This window comes from Chiloscyllium plagiosum, unplaced genomic scaffold (genome assembly GCF_037043375.1).
Source record: "Chiloscyllium plagiosum isolate Xiang-an unplaced genomic scaffold, Cpla_swu_hap1 HiC_scaffold_3, whole genome shotgun sequence".
Taxonomy (NCBI): Eukaryota; Metazoa; Chordata; class Chondrichthyes; order Orectolobiformes; family Hemiscylliidae; genus Chiloscyllium; species Chiloscyllium plagiosum.
Window position 1 is genome coordinate 126,803,884 of NW_028270141.1, and position 6,000 is coordinate 126,809,883.

Consider the following 6,000-nt stretch of genomic DNA (forward strand, 5'->3'; position numbering starts at 1 on the left):
AGCTGTTTTAGTTCTGCCAGGACCAGATTTTTCTGTGTCTAAAGTCTGATATGATCAGCTGTGAAGTGTGTCCATAACATTTCAAACCACGACGGACTCTTCCTGTGGTACTACCACCAGTGGTGTATCTGCCATTAGGAGGCGGCTCAATCCATCTGCATTTGTTACTTGGCCTTCCTGATGGTGTTCCAACTTGTAATTATACATACTTAGTATCATAGCCCACCATGGGAGTGAGTCTGAAGCTAGGGCCGGCACTGCCTTGTCCTCTTTAAGGAGACCAGAAGGGGTTTGGGGGTCTATTCTTATTACACATTTACATCCTGAAAGGTATTGGTGGAACTTCCTGACTCCAAAATATGACCATCAAACCTCCCTTCTCAATCTGGGCATGTTTACGCCTTACATTAGCCAGTGTCCTGGATGCGTACGCTATTGGGCGTTGCTCTCCATTGTGCCACCTACCAGCCAATGTGAGCCTGATTGCTATCACATGTCAATAGCAAATCTCACTTGGGATGATAGCTGTTTCTTCACTTCCCTGAACGCTGTGCCTTGGCTACATGCTCATTTCCAAGCTAACCCTTTTCTAAGAATTGATGCAAAGTGCTGGGAAGGAGGCTCGGTTATACACGAGCATTCCGTAATAATTCACCAGCCCAAGCAAGGACCTAAGCTCCCATACAGACATGGGAGCCGGGGCACCTTTGATCGCCCTCATTTTATCTTCCAACAGGAGTAACCTGGTCTTGTCAACGCTGTGTCGCAAGTAGGTCACTTGGGGGTACCTGAACACACATTTTTCTCCACTCTAAGTTGTATACCCACCTGGGAGAAATGTCTAAAGAATATGCTAAAGTTCTCGAAGAGTTCCATATTGGTCTTCCCTGCTATTAGCGTGCCATGGTGGAAAATGTTCTCCATCATCTGCTGAAAAGTTACACAGGCTGACAATACCCAAATGGCAGTCCCATATACTGGTACAATCCCAAATGGGTATTGACTGTAGTATACTTCTGGGAATGCTCATCTAACTCCAATTGCAAGTATAGGTGGCTCATGCCCAGCTTTGTGAAGGACTGGCTCCTGCCAGCTTTGCATATAAACCACCTGGGTGAGGGATTGGGTATTTATCCAGCCGCAAGAAGTGGTTTACCATTTGTTTAAAATCCCCACAAAGGTGAACCAACCCATCTAGTTTCACAATCTAGTTTCACAATCAGTCCGATTGGTGCTGCCAATTTCCCAAACTGGACCGCTCTGATGATTCCATCACATTCCAGCCTCCTGATTTCTGCCTCGACTTTTGCCCGTAAGGCAAATGGCTGTGGGAGAGCTTTCCAAGATTGTGGAATTGCTTCCTGGCCAACTATCCCTTGATAGTCCCTACACCTTCCTGAAAAACTTCTAGGTATTTAATTAGAACTTCACTCAGGTAGCCATTTTCTAATCAAAAAGGTTTGCCCCATCAAGCTTGGGCCCAAGCCTTTTAGCACAATCAGCGGTACCTGAACCAGCTTATAAGAGACACAACCAAAGTTGGATCGGTAATCTGTAAATGTTCTGTGCTGTGGGTCCTCAATCTAGCCGAGGTCTTGAGTAAACAAGTGTTGGAGTTCTGAGTCAATTTTGCGATCTGTGATCACTGAAATGGCCAGGCTGGTTTCAACCTCCATTAGAACCAGGTGCCCATTTAACTACATGTTTATTTTAATTCCTTCGAATTTGGAAGTTGTTAAAAAATGTAACTGTTCTAAACCAGATGTGAGTGGATTTCCCAGGGTGTGCACTCGCCTGGATACTGACCTATAATTTTCCTTATTCAATTTAGGTCGAGTGGGATACTTTTGCTGTCACAAGTCCTAATACCGGAAGCAACTACAATTGCTTGCTGGCCCGGATCCCGAAGAAAATTTTAACCCTTTGGTCAAGGCTTGTCTATGTCTTGGGGTTTTGATGTGATCTGACCTGGTGGCTCTCTGTCCAGTGTATGTCCTGAGTGAGACTTTGCAATTGCCTTCACTCAAGTGGTGTTCCCCAAACTCACTTAGACTGGTGAGGATGTCCACTTCCATCGGAATATCCCGCAACTTATATGCTCCACTCACCACATTTGCCAACGATAAAGCCAGTTGTAGTCCCTGTTTGAAGTCCAATTGGGCTTTAAATAGTAGGTGTTTTTGCATAGTTACATCATCATTAATGAGTGTCTCAGCATCTCATTAAGGGTTAAACCAATGTTACCTGCCTCTGCCAGTTGTCTTAACCTAATCAAAAATCCTGATATGGATTGCTGTGGTTCTGTTAACCGAGCTGGAAGTTTTTGTTGCAAACGTTTCATCCCCTGTCTAGGTGACATCCTCAGTGCTTGGGAGCCTCCTGTGAAGCGCTTCTGTGGTGTTTCCTCCGGCATTTATAGTGGCCTGTCCCTGCCGCTTCTGGTTGTCAGTTTCAGCTGTCCACTGTAGTGGCCGGTATATTGGGTCCCAAAGGACTAGCCACACTACATACATCAAGAACATCTCTGAACTGACAGCCAGACTACTGCGACCATTAGGACTTATAACAGCACACAAACCAACAGCCACACTCAGACAACAACTCACCAGAACGAAGGACCTGATACCCAGCATGAGCAAAACTAATGTAGTGTACAAAATCCCATGCAAGGACTGCACAAAACACTATATAGGACAAACAGGAAGACAGCAATACAATCTGAGGGATTTTCCAGCCTTCCCTATACAGGCAAATGGTGTGTAGTCTATCCCACTCCTGACCCGTGCCTTGTCGATGGTGGACAGGGTTCAGTGAGATACTGCAGTGTATCTTGTAGATGGTACACGTTGTTAACTTTGTGTGTTGATGGTGGGAGGAGATATTTCCAAAGGAGCTGATTTCCGGGGCTGAGGTGGGAGAGACCACCCTTGTCATCGAGGCTGTGTCTGAACAAATGTGATATTAAGGAGTTCCAGCAAAACTGGAATCAATGGGAACTGGGAAGAATTTCCACTGGTTGGAGTCATACCTGGCACATGCTCACTAACCACCTCCCTCTTCAATGGGACTGACTGAATCCGTCTCGAAGCTGTCTCTGTTATCAGTTTCATTTCATTCTTCATCTCAATTGACCCCTCCTGAGAAATATTTTCTGTCCCTTTCGGGTGTTAAGGAACACCAGCCCAAATAAATCTCTGAAGAAGAGTCCCACTGAACATGAATCACTAACTCTGCTTCTGTCTCCAGAGATTCAGCAAGACCTGGACAATATCTGGGATTGGGCTGACAGGCGGTAGGTGACATTTAGAATGGAGAACATAGAACATACAAGAGTGCAGCACAGAAAAAGGCCCTTCAGCCCAACATAGCTGTGCTGACCATGATGCCATTCTAAACTAATCCTATATGTCTGCACAAGGTCAATATGCCTCTGTTCCCTTAAACGTCTCTTAAACTTTACTCCCTTATCTACTTTTCCAGCGCCCTGGGTAGCACATTTCAGGCACCGACCACACTGTGTATAAAAACCTCCCCTCGCACACTCTCCTCTCACCATAAACCTGTGCCCACTAGTGTTTGAGATTTCCACCCTGGGATAAAGACTCTGACTATCCACCTTCTCCATGCCTCTCATTATTTAATATCCTTCCATCAGGCCCCCCCTCAGCCTCTGATGTTCTCGTGAAAACAATCCGAGTGCGCCCAAACTCTCCTTATAGTGAATACACTCCAATCCAGGCAACATCCTGATAAATCTCTTTTGCACCATGTCCAAGGCCCCCACATCCTTCCTGTAATCTGCAGCTCGACATTGCAACTTTTATTCTCAAGCCCCAGATTGATGAAGGCAAACATGCCACATGTCTTCTTTACAACCTTCTCCACTTGTATTGCCACTTTCAGGGAGCTACTGACTTGACCCAAGATCCCTCTGCAGATCAATTCTTGCCATTTATTGTATAATTTTGAATTCTTCCATTTGACCTTCCAAAGTACATCATAGCCTGGATTAAACACCACATGCCATTTCATTGCCCATCTTTCCAAGCGATCTCTATTTGTTGCTGTATCCGTTGACAACCTTCCTCACTGTCCATAACTGCACCAATTTGGTTTGCACCACATAACTGTCAGGCACTGACCATCTCCAACAAGAGAGAAGGTAAACATCACCCACTGACATTCAATGGCATCACAGTCACTGGATCCACCACTTCAGTGAAAACAGACACAACATATTCATTCAGCTCCTCGACCACTTCTCTATTCCTGAAAATAAATCCATCCAACTCTGGCTGGAATGGACCCACATCCATTTTAGCCAAATCATCACCAATGGAAGCTTTTGCAGTCCGATTTTGATTTTTATGGATTACATTCATATTCAATTCTCCTGTTCCTTACAAGTTTCATGGTCCTCCTTTGCGGAACCATTCTAGTGAGGACCCTCTGCAACCTCTTAAAGAGACTCATGTATTCCCTAAAATGTGATCATCAATGGCCACAATGGTCATAACAGAATTTCATAGGGGTTCAGCAAAACTTCCTCGATTGAGGAATCAATCATCTCGTTATAAACTCAAGGCCCTGTTTGCTTTGCTATTCACTCTCTCAATAAAGATCGGTGCACCAAGATTTCCCTGTCCCTCTGCCATGCAATATTTTGAACAGTGCTGTTAAGTTTATGTCGACTCTCAGAATTCCTCACCAAAACTGTATCCCCTTATCGGCCATGGGACTGTCCATTCTGATTGCTTTTCGATTCTGTTCCTGTAATCATGATGGAACGGAATGATGGAGGGTTCCCAATGGGCTGAAAGACTGACTCCTGTTGCTATTGCCCTGTAACCTACTCTGATTCAGACAGGTTTTGTCACGAGGAATGAGAATTAAATGTCTATATTCTTAATTCCATTGCAGGACTATTCCCAACATAACTGATGGGAAACAATATGAAGAACTGATCCTTGATTTCCTGAGAGACTTGGAAGAAGACAAGAGAATACTTAATGGGAAATTTGTTATTGTTTGGTATAAGAAACATGGACTAACACAAATAGCTTTAGAAAAGGAATTGAAATGAAACTTTTCTAGAAGGTTCTGTTACCTTTATACATTCTGAACAGTGAGATGTGCTTAATTCTAAAACTGTTTTGTCTTCCCCAAACTACACATTGCATTAACCTAGACTACTGTGCATAACTCTGGTCTCCGTATCTCGAGAAAGATATACCCTTCTCCCTCACTTCCAGTGAATGCAGTGACTGCTCCTTAGACATATTACGGACATGTGCCCACATTGGGAATTTGATCAATTCCACCAATGTCCTATCTCAGAAATCCCAGTGTCCTGTTTATAAACACTGCCCTCTACTGGCAGTCAGTTATTGTATTTCCAATCAAGAATACAAGCATTTATTCTTCATTCAAAATTATTCAGCTGCATTAACATCAAAAGGGAGTATTTTGTTCCCCATTTACAGTCACTGTTCCCAATGGTTCTTTAGTCCAATGATTCCAATCAATGGAATTATCCAAGTTACACTTCATTGGCCCCGGAGTTCTGATCAGGTTCAGTCGTTGTCACCGACACACTTCCCCCATTCCCCCTGACCCGACAACACCGCCAACATGACCGTGTCAGACCGGACAAACCCCCTCCACCTGACACCCATGACCCAGTTGGTCCCGAAACTCCCTCACCTCCTCACCAACCCCGGGATTCTACAGAACCCCATCACTGACCCACTACTCCCCTTCGCCCCAACCACCCCATTACGAGCAAAACAACAGCCCCTCCCTTTCACCAGCCTTCACACCCCATTCAGCCCAACCACACTGGACTGGAAAGCTGCCCCTGAACAGACACCCCCTGCTCCTGCCAATGGGATTGGGACTGACAGCCAACTGCAATCACCCATCACCACCCAACACCCACCCAGCCCCTGCCTCACGAACCTCAAACCCCACCCAAAGTGACCCAGGTGGAAGCGACCCTCC